The 18,405-nt window shown below is 34.7% G+C and overlaps 1 protein-coding gene across 4 annotated transcripts in view; it reads left to right on the top strand.

Moving 5' to 3' along the window:
• LOC124954217 (leucine-rich repeat-containing protein 24-like) overlaps window positions 1-18,405 on the top strand; it is a 152,841-nt gene that overhangs the window by 62,436 nt on the left and 72,000 nt on the right. For 2 of the 4 annotated variants that reach the window (XM_047506782.1, XM_047506780.1), the window contains exon 3: window positions 1,143-1,187. The exons of the other annotated variants lie outside the window; for them this stretch is intronic. The gene's annotated coding sequence lies outside the window, so the exon portion shown is untranslated. The remainder of the gene's footprint in view (window positions 1-1,142; window positions 1,188-18,405) is intronic. 4 annotated transcript variants of the gene reach the window in all.

Below are 18,405 nucleotides of genomic sequence, written 5' to 3'. Positions count from 1 at the left end.
TTTCCCTTTTATTTTCATGTCGATGGGAGACGAATGCCCTGCGATAAACAGACGACGACCATTACCCGCGATGCAGTATGGCGTCGTTTTTCTCCCTTCAAGAGAAATGTCTACGTATAGAAACGAAAAGAAAGAGAGAGAGAGAGAGAGAGAGAGAGAGAGAGAGAGAGAGAGAGAGAGAGGTCGGTGTGAAGGCACGAAACGTCGAAAGAAAAGGACGAAATAAAAGAGATTCCTAGTCGTTTCCGCCAACTATACAGTGAACCGTCCTTTCGTTTCTAGCAATCACTTTCCTCCTTTATCATCTCTCTATTTTTTTTTTTTTTTTAACTCTTTTCCTTTTTCCCTTTAACAAATTTTTGTATATCAATTTTTGTATTGACTTTCATACAACAGAATAAGAGGGCAAAATTACACTATCGTTTTTTTCAACACTTAATCATAAATCATGTATATATTCTTAAATCTCTGAAATAATGATTAATTATATGCATAATAATATTCGATTAATGTCAGTGATAAAACTTAACAGATCGTCCTTGTTACTTAGCTCTCGTTACGTAACACCGACCAAACGACAAATTGCGCTCCTGCAACGACAATGAAGCACCACCGGTCACGTAATATCGAAACTTGGAAAGTGCATAAATTTCGAGTTACCATGCTCGGGCGAGCGCATCGCTAGTGTTCGCAATGAAATACCGGTCGAGAGATATTCACGTCCGACGATTTTGTTCTCCCGTAGAAAAATATTCCAAGAATGAGAAACTTTCGAAACGTAAAGGATACGCATGGATTCGATAAAGGAACGAAAAATGATTTTACCGCGAATTATACTACAGGAGACACATATTAAAATTATAATAGATCCTTGGCCATTCGTGTTATTGTTATTAAATGATAAGGATCATTTTTCAAAAGCATCATTTTTCATAAACCGATTATATTGAATTTATTTGGATATCAAATCCAACTTACACAATCTTACTAAGTTGAGTATAATCGTATCCTTTAAAGTCTCTTTAGAAAATTACTCTAGCTTATTATCAATGTATTATTTATTCATTTATAGTTAACGAATTAACATTATTCTTCCCTTTCGTTAAACTAAAAATTTACTTATTTATTTATTTTCTTTTCAGAATATACGATTAAAAATAATAACGGAGGTGGCATAGGTGTAATATGTAAGTACACATCTAGATATATCTAACGTTATCTGATTCGTAATTGTACGAATTGGATATTAGAGGAACTTAGTCTACACGCGATAGAGATCTATTTTCTCATTGATGGAGTAGTAAGACGAGGTCGCTTCAATAACGCTACCTACAATACCATGCAATTCATCGATCCTTAGTACAAGACGCCATACCACTCCCTCCTATGCGTTAGCTCCTATATAACTATATTATCGTTACTCGATAAGACTATACGTAGAGAACATGACATTATAGCTATTATTTGGATTCACGAGCTCCTAGATATAGATACGATCCTGAATAGTTCCTATTGTTCCATCTAAGCGAGAATAGGTAGTCTTGCGATAAGATAAACATGCTTTTCAAGAACGATCGCTTTTCTTGAAATCTATCAAATGATCAGTCGGAGTGATCTTACGTTTAAAGTCTAATCACGAATCTGAAGTTTCGTCTTATCGAGAAAGTTCATGAACATATTCGAAAGAAAAAGAGAAAGAAAAATAGAGAGAGAGAGAGAGAGAGAGAGAGAGAGAGAGAGAGAGAGAAAGAGAGATTGAAGTAATACAATGGCTGAATTAACCAAACGATAATCTCAATTATTCGAACGGTGGAAACTCTGGAAAGCAAGTTGGTTTATTTTCTCGTGAGTGAACAAGAATGTGCCGTGAGACGGCATTCAGAATATAAAGAGGAAGGAGAAGAGAAGAGTATGTTGAGTAAAAGGGGTGGTAGTAAGAGTGGAACAGGATGGTCGTTAACCGACACACGAACTCGATACTTTCCTCGTCGATGGGCGAACTTCGAGCGATTCTATGCTTCGCGTATGCATATATTAAAGAGCGTTGGGCGATGGCGCGAAACACATAAATTTCTTAATACCGAGGTGAGAGAGAGAGAGAGAGAGAGAGAGAAAGAGAGAAACGTGAGAATTTTAGATATTATTGTATATCTATGTCGACTAACCACAAGCAAGCATGATGATAATCGCACAAAAGCCGACGTTTCTCTAAAACTCTCAACTTCTCTCTCTCTCTCTCTCTCTCTCTCTCTCTCTCTCTCTCTCTCTCTCTCTCTCTCTCTCTCTCTCTCTTCCTCTACCTATTTCTCTTTTTCTCTTCAGTCGCAATTGCTACTTCCTTCGAGATTATTCGCTGTGTTTTGCAGGCTTACTCGTAACACGTCGTAGAAATCGTCGAAATGTTTGTACTTGCGTTTACTCTAGAAAACCCGCAAGCCCAGCTCATTTTCTACGAAGTCCTTCTCTCTCTCTCTCTCTCTCTCTCTCTCTCTCTCCCTCCCTTTTTCTTTTTTTTTTTCTTTTTTTCTGTTCTCGTTCTTTTTCCCTTTTACCTCACCCTTTTCCTCATCCATTTTTTTCCCTACCTTTTCACGTGCTCTCCCATTTCTGCACGTAGCGATCGTTACAATATTTTCTTCAGGGGAAAAAAGAATTACGCTATTGTTGCGTGAGAAAGGTCTACAAAATATAGAAATGGAGATAAAATGATAGTTAAGCGAATCACGGATAAATTTGATAGTAATGACTTTAGAAATAGGATTCATTATATGTGATATTAAATTGGTTATAAAATTCTTATCGTTTCTCTTTGGAAATTGATTTTCTTTAAAGCTCTAATCGTTAGTGATATTTATATTAGTGATATTCTTTTTTCTCCCTTTTTCGTTTTCTTCTTCTTCTTTTTTTTTTTTTAACGACACAAATACGCGGAAAGAAACTATCACGTTTCCGACAATTTTGTAGATGGAAAAGAAAGGGACTGGCTGATTTTACTCGCAGGATGCTATTTCTTCTCGTGACACAATTTTGACGTATCCAGAAAGGAGGTCAAAATCTTATGGCTCACGTTCGAACGCTTTTGCTGGCGTATCGCCGAATGAGCCATTAAAGCGACCACCGATGTAGGACGTATCTCGTAGCTTTTCGTCGTTCGAGGATCAATTCGCGGTACGTTCGTTGGATCGTTAAACGAGAAAAAAAAGTTTTCTCGTTGATAGTCGCGCACGAAAAATTAGACGTCTATCGACTGGTGAAAATAAAAAGAATAGGAAAGAAAGAGAAAGATATTTATTTCGACTATTATCGACAAAAATTTATCGATAAATTATTGGTGATAAATAATAAAGAATAATTACGATATAGATAATTAATACAATATAACGTTTTAAAAATAGATTACAGTATAACTTAGGTGGATATATACATATATATATATATAAATACGAACAGAATGAGGTAGATAAATTTTGGGAAAAGGATAAAGAGAAAAAGAAAGCCGAAGACAATGTTTATCGTAAGTTGTAAAAGGATGTTCAGAAAGGTGGAAACAGAACATGGAGAAGTTGGCTTTTGTCTCTTTTCAACTGACTTTCTCTCTCTCTCTCTCTCTCTCTCTCTCTCTCTCTCTCTGTCTGTCTTTGTCTCCCCTTTCTTCCTTCTGTATCGCTAGTAGACGTCAAGACGCAAGATTTATTCCGCTCGATACGAAGCGGAATGCGCGAGGAAACGAGCACTCCGAACGACCTACCGGGAAATGGTAATTGTTCCGAGCTTGGCGATACGTCTACTCGTCGTGGATTTGTCGATATATCGACTCCAACGTCCGTCGAGAACACGACGATATCTACGATTTCCCCCACCCCCTTCTCCCAGTACCATCCCTTGTTCACGATGTACCAGAGAAAATTAATAAATCTGCAAGCGAATGATTCAATTTTCTCGATGCTCGTAATGAAACATGACCAGTTCTTTTCCAATCGATTTCCGATTTATTACGAACCAAGGCCAGTCAATATAACACTGATAACAATATTGACAGTGAGTATAAATGACGATGTTAAACGTTAAAATTCTCTTTGACTTTATGTATCTAAGACATTTCGTTCATTTTTATTTATGTAGGTATATATCATAGTTAAGTAAGTATCACGAACATTGTAAAAAAAAAGTAGATTCTATTGTCGAAGTTTTATCGTAACAAAAGAAAGAAAGAAAGAAAGAAAAAAAAGAAAAGGCAAAAATTCTGTTCGTTTTTAAAAGAAGCAAAAAAGAAAAAAAAAGGCAAATCATCAAATAAAACAGATAAAACAGGTGAAGATTGGATTGAACGAGAGAAGGTAGAATTTTCTCTGGAACGATAGCTGAAGCGATGAAGAGTGAAAATTCGCATAATCTTTCGCCTCGAAGCGTCATTTCGAAGCTTCAGGATATTTTTACTCTTTTTTTTTTTTCAGTAACGTTATCGCGGCTGGTGAATTGGTCAAGCCGGATTTATTGCGCGTCGATCGAACTCGTCCATGACGATGAATGTCCTCTCTCTCTCTCTCTCTCTTTTACACACATAGAAGAGCGCAGGCACACACAAATTCCACATTTCTCTTGCAGATCCCAAGCAAACACGAGATAATTTATTCGGTGGGTGAATAACGCGGATAGAGCTGCGGATTCGCAATAATAATGCAACGTTTGCGAGCTCGACACGCTCGTCTCTCTAACCGAGCGTGATTTTATTTGAGCGTTCCCGATTTTAATGATCCACCAGGATTGAGATCGATCTTTATCAAGAGAGAGAGAGAGAGAGAGAGAGAGAGAGGGAGAGAGAGAGAGAGAGAGAGAAAAGTCCCTTCTCAAGGGATCTAATTCAATTTTTTAATCTCTGTCTTGGGAATCTGAAGTAATGATGAAGGAAGCTGAGAAGAGAGGAGAAAAGTTTCAGCCGCTTTAAAAGATGACCCAGCTCCGTGGCGGTCTATCGATCGTTGACCTAGATTTTAAGAATTTATTCTCTCTCTTTCTCTCTCTCTCTCTCTCTCTCTCTCTCTCTCTCTCTCTCATGCTCGCCACGCAACGACCGTATTAATTAAATTAATATGTTCTACTTTCTTATAACCGTTAAAGTGCGATACCACGACAAATCTGTCCGATTTTGTATGAAACGTCTTTATCTATTTTTCTAAACTATTAACGAATCTATAAAAATCGATAGAGATCGGGAAAAATGAGGAAAAAATATCTTTAATGCAACGGTTATATTTTTCTGATATTTTTTTTCATTAGAAATAAGTAACTGTGAGAGAGACAAAGTATCGAAAAAGTTTCGATTTCGGATAACCACAGCCTGGAATCTACTCATATTTATTTTACTTTTACCATTGGGGAAACGTATCCTCGAAAGTCGTGACAACAAACTTTTTGCGAAAGTTTCATTTCAGCCATTCGAGTCAGATCGGGGAAATAAAAAATATCATAAAATTAGAGAAAACCTCGGTGACGTTGGCACGCTCTCCTTCCGATCCTAACGAATTTTCTCTTGGAATCTTTTACTAAGCCTTTCTGCTTTTTTTCTTTCTTTCTTTATCACAGCAAAGTTTCTTTTTCCCGTTATTCTGTATGTTAGAATTTTTCGCGTATCATTCATGTCAAATATATCGTTTTATTATTTGCAAATTGAAAAAATTATATTTATAAAAAAATAACATACTATCCGATATTTGATTGCATATAAAGTAAGCAAACAGAACAAACATGAAGAATTATCAAAATTATTTTTAAAATTATATTCTCTTTTTAATTATTTATTTTACAAAAATGTTTTAACTTTTCGTTAAAATATACATTTAATTAATTAGAAATACGAGATGCTTTTGAATAGAAGAGAAAAAAAGAAATATATATATATATATATATAATTAAAATGATATAATTAAACATAATTACAATATAATTAAAATATAATGTAAAGCAATGTATATGCACACGCACACAGAAAGAGAGAGAGAGAGAGAGAGAGAGAGAGAGAGAGAGAGAGAGGGAGAGAGTAATTTTCTTTCGTTGTATCGGTATATGTTGATTTAACGATCGAAAGGAATGGCCATAGGTGATAACATGAGAAAATCGATAATACTTAGCTGTCTCGTTCCCAATTCATAGCCAAAGTTTGAACGTCGTGGGCGTTAGAGCCCGTCGATGAACCGCTTACATCTCACTAATTACACCAGCGTATAATTTGAGATATCCGCTTTCGTCGCTCTTCCCCCTCCTCAATTCTACTACCTCTTAGTCTCTATACTCATCGATAGGTAGTCGACAATTCCAATTGGTTCGAAATTCCTCTCCTCTCCGTCTAGGATGCACAGCAGCTTGATAGAATCGGATAACGAGCCTATATATCCCAAGAGGCGATTAGACAATTAAAGGGAATCAGTTGTGCCTAGCGTTAATCGATCTTTGTCTTTCTCTTCTATTCCTCTTCTACTTCTTCTTCTTCTTTCTCCTCTTCCTCCTCCTTTGTATCAAACGATTAAAAAGACCAGCCAGTTAACTATACTCTTGAATTGCTAGTTGAACCGTTCAAAAATTAGGTATCAAAGAGAGCGGAGAGTTACACAATCGCATAAACTTTTGCGTTTCTCTCTTGCATGGTAATGGATAACCATTGGATTCAGTATGAGGGATCTAAATTTCGTAGAAAGCTAAAGTTTCCGACGAAATTTCATGTTTCGTCGGAGTAGGAAAGACGGGAGTTTTGTCCGAGTTAGAGGATTCGAGAATGTGAAACGTCTTTCCAAGTTCCAACCGCGTCATTACGACTCGCCTTCTGTATCAAGCATATTCTTCGAAACTCCTTTGGGTGCCATATAAAGCTACCCTCCTACTTCTTCTCCCTTTCCTCCCTCTTCTTCTCCTTTTCCTCCCTCTTCTTTCTCCTCCTTTTCTCCTCTTCTCCTCCTCTTTCTCCTCGTGAAATTCAGATTTTATGAGGATAAGTAAGAGGGCCGCGGCCTCGGGGAAGGCCTCCCGAGATGATAAAAAGTTCCCGTTTAACGATTCGCGAGATCGAAATCGCCGAGGGAAGATACTATGTAAACTTTCACAGAGAAATTTCATACTAGCAGCTATTACCAGAGCTTCCTTCTATGTTCTCTCAAAATTTTCTTCGATCATTTCTTTTTCCAAATGTATAGGATAAAAGCCAGAAAAAGAAATAGAAAAAAATGAATGGTTGTTATTTAATTTCTTGAAACGAATTTTACGATCGAATTTATCCAATTATAATACTTTATCTTGAATGGATGGAAAAGTTACGTAAATATGTTGAATTTCAGAATATAAACATACGCATGGCAAAGAAGAAAATCTCTTTGATAATCCATGATGCGATTTCGATCTTTTCGCATTTGAAACGTTGAGAAGCTTTGAAAGTTGCACGATACGAGTTACAAATTTCCATATCTCAACTTAATCATACGTCGCGTTGTAACGAAGTAGAGAAGAGAGAGATAGATCTTTGTAGTCTCAGTAGAGATTGTCATGTTGCTTTCAGTAGGAAACCAATATCTTGGTTCGAGCTAACGAGTTCTCGACTAATTATAGAACACGCATATTTCGTGAGAATTTGTCTATATAACCAAGTAAAATGAAATATAATGGTATATGCATGTATGTGTGTATGTACGCTTACTTATACATATATATATATATATATACGTACAGTTATGAATATGTTTGTGTACCCTTTTGCATTGAGTGTTTTCTAACGAGATATTACACCATCTAACGAACATTAGGATTTCCTTTCCGAGCTACTAATATACGTATTTCGAAGAATCTTCCAGATTAATTAAATCTCCACGGTATCTGTACGAAAGTGAATAATTCCGGCACTTTATTATTCATTTCAAATAGAATGCGCTTTTACCTAACGAAGTCTTTTACGAATTAGATTCTAGAAGAGCAAATAACGTATTGGTTCTTATTCGAATCGAGCTTGGAGTATTTTAAACGTTAATTTCCATCGGGAACAACTCTGTTTACTGTTTGGCAAGAAAATTACTTTCTTCGTGTGCATAACGTTGATTTTGATTCACGTTGGAAACTTCTCTGTTGATTGTACGGTATTCAAGAATAGAGAGAGAGAGAGAGAGAGAGAGAGAAAGAGGGGATAGAGAGAAAACGGTAACTCGTACATTTATTTGTCGAGTACTATGTACATCCTACGTGTACACATTCGCCCTGGAGGCGTTAAAGCGCGATGGCGACCCAATCTCGTTCACGTTGTTCCCTGAACGTACGAAAAACGTACGAAAAATCGTGCGCTACTCTTTCTATTGGATCAATCTTTACAAGATCTTTTTTATATCATTTTACAAATTTTATATATCGACAAAATCGAGAATTAAAAGTCGACAAACATTTAGTTCTTACGATATATTAATTGATTATTTTTCACTTAAATTTTTTATCGATTATAAGTCACGCCTTTATTTTTATGAGATACTTAGCCTAAGTGATATTCAATTTTCCTCTATTCATTTTTTCACTCGCATAACTTACACGTGATTCGTATCGAGTTTCAAAGTTCAGTATGTGTTAAACTCGGTTATTAACGTTAAGGGCCGCCGTCAGCGGCGCGACGAGTTGGTGTTGTACAACCGCATACTCGACGTGCAGTATAATTACTTGACAAATTTGTGCTGGTCGAGAATCGTGAGAAATAGAAGACTAGACCGTAAATTATTAAATTAAAAAGATAAAGAGATAGGTTATTCCGAATGATTAATTTTATTAGATTATTTAAACTTGCATTGTTTTAAGAAAAATCCTATGTCCTTGTTTAATCACCAAAAAAAAAAAAAAAAAATAAATAAAAAAAAAAGAAGAAGAAAAGGAACAAATAAATTTCTCTTTCGATTGATTTTCTTCAAGAGTTTAATATTACTGTACACGTATATATACATCTTTTTTTTTTTAAATAAAATCTCAGAATTGTATATGCACAAAAAAGTGTTTAAATGTTATAATCAAAGGGTTAATTTGACTACCACTTTCTCTCTCTCCCTCTCTCTCTCTCTCTCTCTCTCTCTCTCTCTCTCTCTCTCTTTCTCCTGACTCTTGGAAAATTATCGTCGAGGAAGGAGATACGATCTCGCGCAAATTACAATGAGAGACGAGGAGAAGGAGAAGAAAGGGGTGAGAAGGGTTCGTTCCCCTGCGGGTGCGGCTTAAACGAAGCGTAAGAGCGGTCGGCCAAGTCGGTATCGCCGCGAAAACCACAGGAACACTCGCGCTGGCACGCGAGTGATTACCCCTCTCGTGTAGGAAACAGACAGTGGAAAATATATAAGACTGTCAGTCCCAACCGCTTTAAACTCTACCACCATTGCATTTGCCATTGCTAACCATCGGTCATTCTATACACACAGACACACACATATTCACAAGATTATCCATTTCAAACTGCAACATTGTCGCTGTAATGTCTCGACGATGTTACTACGTTGCTCAACTTGAAATTATTCGTTCGTCCTTTCATCTGTCTCTTTCACTGTCTTTCTCTCTCTCTCTCTTTTTTTTTTTTTGCTCCTCTTTTTTTCTTCTTAACTCGAACCAAAGTCATCGGGCAAAGACATAGTAAAAAGGAAAGAAAGATAGAAAGAGTTGCTTCTCAACGTTTCTCATTTCCATCGGTTCCCCGCTCATCCCCTTCAACCTCCTCACGCAAAAGTCGGATGAAGCGAACAGATCGTTTCCTCTAATTTTTTACAATCTAATTTTCTACATCGTTGCATCGTCGAGTTCTCTCGCATGCGTCGTTAATTGCACCGATCGTATTTTCTTTTTTTTTTTTCTATCCCTTCTATTCCTTCCCTCTCCCCCTCTTTCACTCTTTCTCTTGTTAACGTCCTTTTCGTTTCGTATCTTTCGTCCTTGTCGATTATCCGAACTGATCGATCGATATCCTCCTTCTATCGCGTGCCACGAAAAGAGGTATTGCTCTTAGAAAGACTTTTAAGTTCGTGATTTGTTATCTAAAGTCAGAGAAAAGAGGGAGTATAAGAAATGGGGTTTGAGTAGTTTTCTTAGAATAGCTCTTTTCCCTTCGTACCTATGACTTCGAATAAATCAGCATGAGCTTTCTTTTTTCATTCTGGATTTTTTTTTTTTTTTTTTTTTTTTTTTTATGTTCTTTTTTTATACCCACCATAGAAATTTGTCGAATCGCATTTTTCAACCTCCTTTTTTTTCTCTTCCCCCGATGTGAATACACATTAGACGAGAAATGTTCCCGTTGATAGAACTCGTCGGGTTTTCGATGGTACTTTCTTTTTCGATTTGTACGAAAACGTGTCTCCCGAGCAAACAATTTTCACCTCATCCATTCACCTATCCTTCACTTCTTCGTTTGTTTCTTTCTCTATATTGTTGCAGCAGTATAGTGGACTTAGAGAAAAAGAAAAAGGATAAGATTCCAATATGTTGCTTGAAAATTTTGTTTATGGTTCATATCTACAATGCTTTTGGTTAATATCAGGATTACTTCGACATTGAGAAAGGAACATTTTGATAGGTACATATATATATATATATATATATATATGTATAAACGTACGTACATGTGTACATGTATAATTTATTCATTATAGTTATACGAACTTACGAGTTAAAAAGTCAAATGTTGAGAGTTTTTTTTTATAAGAAACAAACTTAATTGAAATAACTCAAGGACGCTGGATTATAATAAATAATATTTGAACGTGGTTATTTTTGTAGTTTTATTTCTCTTTCGTTTTACTTGAAATTTCATGAGAGAAAGTATCAAATTAAAAAAGTCCTTTGACGAAGTTCAATTTATATTTAATCGTGTTAGATGTCTATTCTATCGAAATACTTTAATTATTATAAGGAATGGTAATAAAAAAATAAGAAGGAAAAAAAAATTATTCGAATAATTCTTAGAGAGATTTTCAATTTTATTTTTCCAACAATTTAAGAAATTATTCATCTCGTTAGATTTAGGCGCCTTTGAAATAATTATTGGATATGTATGGTGTTCTTTCGAAGGTACACATTTCCCAGAAATATGTTCGTATGAATATCTTTGTTCGTGAATAACTTAGCCGCTAGCTGCCTTTACGAATACACACTAGATTTTTAGGAAACACCCTGTACATGCATATGCAAATATGTACCCATATATTTGCGAATGTAAATAGAACTTTATATATCCTTAACGTCCTACAATGATTTACTCCATACGAGAGAAAAAAGAGAGAGAGAGAGAGAGAGAGAAAGAGAGCCAAATCTCTTTCGTTTAAATTGGATCCAGGAAAATCTAGGGCGATTATACAAATCCAGTATCAAAGTCTAAAAAGGTTCACCTTTTAACGGAGTTCCATATCAGCCCTTTCAAACGCATCTCTCTCTCTCTCTCTTTCTCTCTCTCTCTTTCTTTCTTTTTCTCTCTTTCTCTTTTTCTTTTTCTCTCATTTAAAATTTACCATCGTAGAAGCTTTATCAAGTCGATTTCGATAAGTGCCCAAACGATGAATGGGATTACGATATAAATCCTCTCACGTAATTCAATCCAAATGTTTACAAGACAAGCTTATCTTCAACTCTCTCTTTTTCTCTCTTTCTCTCTCTCTCCCTCTCTCTCTCTCTCTCTTTCTTTCCCTCTCCCTGTCTCTATGCTGAATTAATAAGCTCGTATTTTAAATTTATAAACGAATCAATCGAGAAAGATATGATAAGAAAAATAAAAAAAGGACATGAAAATTTTTATAGTATCTCTTTATTTATATCTTTTCTACGAGGAACGAAAGAAAAGAAAAAAAAAATTAGGAAAACACGTCCATATATCGACGTATATTTCAATTTAGATGTCATCATTAAGATCACCTATCTACATTGATCAATCAAAATATTGGACGGCTACCATCCGTTCGGTCCGTAGGAACCAAACGTTTCGTAGTACACGACGTTGATAGCATCGATTCGATGTTATCGATCGATCCATCGCACGCTGTCCAATGATTTCAGGCCAGTTTGCGAATAATTCCTCTAATTCGATGCTCTGTCCCTTGATTTCTCTGTCTCTATCTATCTATCTATCTATCTATCTATCTATCTATCTATCTATCTATCTATCTATCTATCTGCAATACTTCTCTCTTATCCCTTCTCTGTCTCTCCTTCTGTTGCTTATCCGTGCGTCTTTCATCGATCCCAAACCCTTATCTCGTATTGGCTACCTTTCGAATGTCCTATAAATATACGAACGTATCATATATATATATATATATATATATATATATATATATATATATATATATGGCAGGTATTAAACTTTGTAGAAACTTACAAAATCGTCTCTTCATAACCGATAAAATGAATCCTTTATTATTCCTAACTCTTCCATATCGTAGAATTTCTCATACGGATGGATAGATAGATGGATGGACAGATGGATGGACAGATGGATGGACAGATGGATGGTTGGATGGATTCGTTCAGTTTCGATAAAATAAGATGAAATAAACAACTAGAAAAATGACATGCTGAACGAAATATTAGTAACTATAAATTATCTACAAATTTCAGCAACTAATGTGTATCATTAACGTTGTGTTTCTTTTCGTTCCAAGCGATTACATGGACAATCGGATTAGATTATGAATGATGTGATCTGTCACCGAAGAACATTCCTTATAATATTGTTTATAATCACCCAGTTGGAACCCTATTATAAATGTCAATGTTCGCTATTAACATGAACGCACGGTCACAATGATAACGCTAATGCGAATATTCATAGGCTATCCGATTCAGTCGTATTTATCCATGGATCATGATGTATATCATCGAACGATAGTATTAATGACTGCCTACAGAGATTTCCATAAAATATAGGATCAAATTTTATCGGTTTATTTTATTATTTTTGTCGATAAACTAAATAATATTCTTTATGAGCATAGATTATCGAATACGTCGAATATTTTAACGTGAAAATAGTTCTCTTGTTCTTCTTTTTTTTCCTTTTTTTTTCTTTTTTTCTTTTTTTTTTTTTTTTTTTTTACGGACATCCAACATTATAGTTCGATTTGCAAGTTTTTAAAAAAGAGAAAAAAAAAAAGAATAATTCAGTTTATGGATCAATATTCTATTATCATAAGATTAACATTACTTGCTAATAAAACGTGTGTGTCGTCATATTGTAGAAACATATTGTATAACAACAACATAAAATGAAGCACGTTAATGTATAATACCACCATAGTTATATACATACATAAGTAACTTTATTAATCGCAAGATCGTAACATCGATATTGCGTTTCAGTGTTCAACCATTCATAAAACTTTCGATCGGGCGTGCTTTTGTCGTATTCAATAAAGTCAAGCGCATATGTTAATCTTTCGTTTCGCGATTCGCTGGCGAGTGCCGTGCGCGTTATTGCCCTCGTTGCACCGATTTGTATGTGGCTTTCGAGTACACTCGAGGCTATTATCGCGGCAATCCGAGAGCAGAGATAAAATAAAGGCAAGCTGTTCGTAAAATGTGCTCTTTATAAATCTTTTACGCTTTATCGTTCGACATCGAGAAAAAGTGCAGAAGGTAGATAAAATAGATTTTAACGACATGCCCTATTTATATTCGAGTGTCAATGATTTATTAAAATATAACTAACTTCAAAAGATTTACTTAAATGTTATCAAAATTTATTTCAAAAGTTTGTTCAATATATTTAAATAAATTTCACTTTCGCATTAATTTAAGACGTTTCAAAGTAAAGTAAAGAAGCAGTGAAAGTGTTCGCGCGCGCGAGCGCGTGTCTCTTTATAAGTGTCCGTTTAAAAATTTTGTTCGATTTACAAAAAAGGATATACAAATTATACATCATAGATATTTTTAAGCGTTTAATAATTATTAACGCAAAAAAGAAAATAAAAATTTCTAAAGCATGTATATGTACATATATATATATATATATATATATATATATATATATATATATATATATTTATATATATCTAAGCTTTTTAATGATTCAAAAAATATTCGTTTTTTCGCCTTTTTATTTGTTTTTCTTTTTTCGCATCTTTTCAACTCAACTCATCAACGAATGAAAACGCGATGTTGTTAGGCGAAAATACAGATAGAAATTTTATATAGTGGAACGAGATCGTTATGGGGTTTTATCGTTCTCGTTGAAAGAGAGTATAACAAAGAGAGAGAGAGAGAGAGAGAGAGAGAGAGAGGGAAGAAAATAAAAACGCCAAATTATTTCCCAGAAGTGGGTGTATTAACGCAGAGACATCGTTAACAGCAATCGGTATAAAATATGAACCTGGATCGTAAAGCTATATCGAACCTGGAAAGCTCATTGTTATAATTGTTCGCTTTTATTATTTAATTGGCATGGAATCCAAATATACAAAAGCTATAGTTGTACTATTTGAAACAGAAGGAAATGTACGTAGGTAAGTTTTCTTCTGAAAATTTGACTGAATAAAAAGAATCCATTATATTTCTTCCAATCATCCAACTGGCATCTCTTATACGATCATTTATAATAAAAGCATTTGAAAATTTATTGTTCATCTTTACAGATCTAAAGATCACTTAACACAGTATCAGGATCATTTATTCAAAGCAAAGAAATTTACTATTTATATTTGTAAAAATATCTTTCTATCATTATTTTATTTTTTTAGTCTATTAGGATTATGAGTCATTTATTGTTTGTTTATTTATTTATTTTTTTATAAAGAATTTATGGATGTAGTAGAAATGAATAAGTGAATAATTTAATTATTAAATTAGCCTTACGAATGGAAACAGCGTGTAAATTGATTTTATCTCTCTCGTAATAATTAGAGTTTAATGATATATCCAATTTTATTGGATCCGTATGAAATTCGACAATTGATGTGAATTTGGATTAAAAAATAATTTTTATTTGTTGCTTTTTTTCTTTGCTTCTTTCTTTCATTTTTTTTAATCTGTGATTTCACGATCGTCGATTATTTTTGAATTGTATTTTTGTAGGAAGTATTAGATACGTTCACGAGACCAAATAGCAAAACAAGTAATTGCTACTAATTTCGTTTTGAAAATAATCGCTTTTCGATAGTCCACGTTGGCCCGCTTATCGTGTTTTATTATTATTATATGCGGAGTACAGTTGTTGAGAAACGATTATTCGCGTAACGATCAGTGGTGAGTAATTAAGTCGATAAATTATTCTCGTGGTTTTAACCAGGTGAGTGATGATAATTCGAACAAAATTCGAAAACCGATAAAATATTTTACACGATTACTTTTCATGATTTTCAAGATCTATATCTTCTTTGAACGTTGTTATCATTATTTCATTAAAAAAGTACTAGGTAGAACATTCCAAATCACGATTTAACGTATAATAATTCCAAATCACGAAAAAATTTTCTGAATGACAATTTAATTTCAATAATCAGCGCATTCATCGAATTCCTTCGATAGAACGAAATATTAATTTCGTTCGGATATCATGTTAGCTCATTACGAAAAAAAAAAAAAAAAAAAAAAAAAAAAAAAAAAAAAAAAAAAAAAAAAAATTATTTTTCGACCTACGATCTCATAATTTCAAAATTTTTATTTTATAAATTAAGACTGACTATTAAAAATCATTGCAAGCATTTTCAACGATCCAATATCACATTTTTAGTGATCAAATATCATGTGTGTATATATATATATATATATTAAAACCTGTAAACCTTATCGTGATAATATGAACGGAGGAAACTCGGCAGAATCGATTACGAAAAATATGGATGTCTAGTGGTTCTTGGAAGATGAAATGACGAGAGGAAGGAAGGAATAAAGGAAGGAAGGGGAGAGAGAGAGAGAGAGAGAGAGAGAAGGAAAAAGGATCGGAATAAGAATGAGAAGTAGGAAGAAAACGAGATAGACGACATTCGGCTTACGACATTTGAGGACGAGAAGGAAGACACTTAGAGAAAGTAGTTGAAGGGGGTCGTTTAACGACATGACGTACACCTCGTGCCAAGCATGGTGCTTTCTTATTGCATATCTCTCTCTCTCTCTCTCTCTCTCTCTTTTTTTCTCTCTTTTTTTCTTTCAAAGGAGAATAAAAAGCTAGCATGAGATAAATTCTCATGTATTGTATGGAAATGGATGGAGAAAAATAAGGACAGGGCTGGAAGCTGAATGGTTGTTTAGAAATACTAAAGGAATATGGTCAGGTTCCTGAGTTAAAGAACGTATAAAGAGGCATTCGCTTTTATCGTTCAATCGGATAAATCTACACGCAATTTATGTATGAGTATATATAAATATACACACACACATACACACACACATAGAAACACATATATAGTATATTACGCTTGTAATGTAATATAATGTTGATATGTAATATGTATGCAATGTTTATAGCTAGAATGTTCCATTTAAGTTCTAGTCTAAGCACTAATACATCAGTAAAAATAAAAAAGAACGAGAAAAAGAAGAAAACCTGGGTGGCTGGATCTTTTTTCACCAAGCTTCTTGAAAACACCTGTGCTATTTATCGCTCTATTCACGAAGAGCTTTTAACATCGAACCATGTTTTTATAACGCTCTGCACGGCACGCGTCCACTCGGTCTTTCTCTCTTCCTCTTTATCTACCTATCTCTCTTTTCCGGATTAAACTACGACGTGAAAGAGGAGAAGAAGATTGAAAGAAGAGAAATGAAAAGGATAGGTAGAGGGATGTGAGAGGAGTAAAGAGAGTAAGGGGTAGAATGAATGCAGAAGAAGCGGCCTGTGAAAATCGTTTTCCCGAGGATTACGCGACGATTACGTGCCCTTAATACTCTAGTTATCGCTCGAATTAAAGATGTCCATGTTGAAAAGGATGTATTTCGAATCAGGAGAACCATTTCTATATGTATATTCTTAGTTGGATTCTCTTTCTTTCTTTCTTTCTTTCTCTCTTTTTCTCTCTCTCTCTCTCTCTCTCTCTCATAGGATCGACGGACGTTATCGTAAATGTCTGCCACGTCTGCATTATTATCCAATTAGAAATGTTCTAGGACGTCGCAGATGAAGAAGGAGTAAAGCCCTTCCTCGTCGAGAGACCTATCAACGAAGGTAAAGGGAAAGCATTCTGTCTCGTAGACGGACGTAGGGACTGCAATGCCGACGAGGAAAATCCCATTGGGAAAGACGAAATCTGAGGAATGGATGCGACCGAGTTTACTTCGCGTCTGCCTGCTTATTTGATTCCTTGTTAAGGATTATACTCAGGATATATATATATATATATATATATATATATATATATATATATATATATATATATATAAAGGAGAATGCATCTGTGGCTTGAGAATCTTATCGTCATTATTGTCCAATTAAATAATACCAAGCTTTCTCCAAAAGACGCTTATTCTTCTTCTTCTTCTTCTTCTTCTTCTTCTTCTTCTTTGTATCTTCTATTTGTCTTTCTCTCTTTCTATTTCTTTGCTTTCTCAATCCTATTTCTTTTATGAAGTATTCGCTTGATCTCATAGAACCCAATGGAAAGAGACAAAGAAAAGAAAGGGATTGTCCCTTTGATTCGTAGAGTAAAAGCATTATTCGTGTCCGTGGCCGGTCAAGGTAGTCGTTGGAATTGGATCAGATTGTCTTACCTTATCTTTTTAGAAGATGGATGATCAAAGAGCGATCGAAGAAGTCTCAAAAAGCGTGAGTTATCCCGTGGGTATGGACAACGATAAATCAAATTATGTCATTTTGAGGATGGGCTAAGATCTTATGGGGGTATCGAAGATCCCCTAGATAGAGTGTATCTATATGCCTCGAGATTATGAATGAAAGATATTTTTCGATACTATGTATGAATGAATGAACAACTATTTTTTCCAAGCCTAAAAAAAAAAAAAAAAAGAAAAGGAAAAGAAAAGAAAGGAAAGGAAAGAACAATGATTTTTATGAATATATCCATTATAACTAATACTTGTCTATTAAAATTGAGTACTTTTTAATCAATTCGTACGATTCTTATATTTCGTTTATTAATTATTTATCTAATTCCAGAACTATTATTTCACCCTTACTATTTCCGAAGAGAGTTTGCGAAAGAAGAACTCGCGATGCTGGTGGTAGACACGCGTTTATTCCCACGGCTCCAGTCCGAGATATCGCTTAAGAAACTCTATGGAAACTCTTTCGATGTGCGTATATGTGTGCGATCTCGTGCTCGATGTACAAGGAGACCGTGCTTGACTGTGATAGAAGAGTTCCATAAAGAGGAGTTCCAAGGAAATGGCATATGCTCGGGTAGATTCCTTTACTCGGATCTTGCACGATCGTGCGAGGCATTTCTTGCTTTAGTTCCTCGTGATAGATCGATA

The sequence above is a fragment of the Vespa velutina genome, chromosome 14 (genome assembly GCF_912470025.1).
Source record: "Vespa velutina chromosome 14, iVesVel2.1, whole genome shotgun sequence".
NCBI classification, from domain to species: Eukaryota; Metazoa; Arthropoda; class Insecta; order Hymenoptera; family Vespidae; genus Vespa; species Vespa velutina.
The sequence above is the reverse complement of the archived record's forward strand: the minus strand, read 5'-3'. Positions and strand labels throughout refer to the sequence as shown.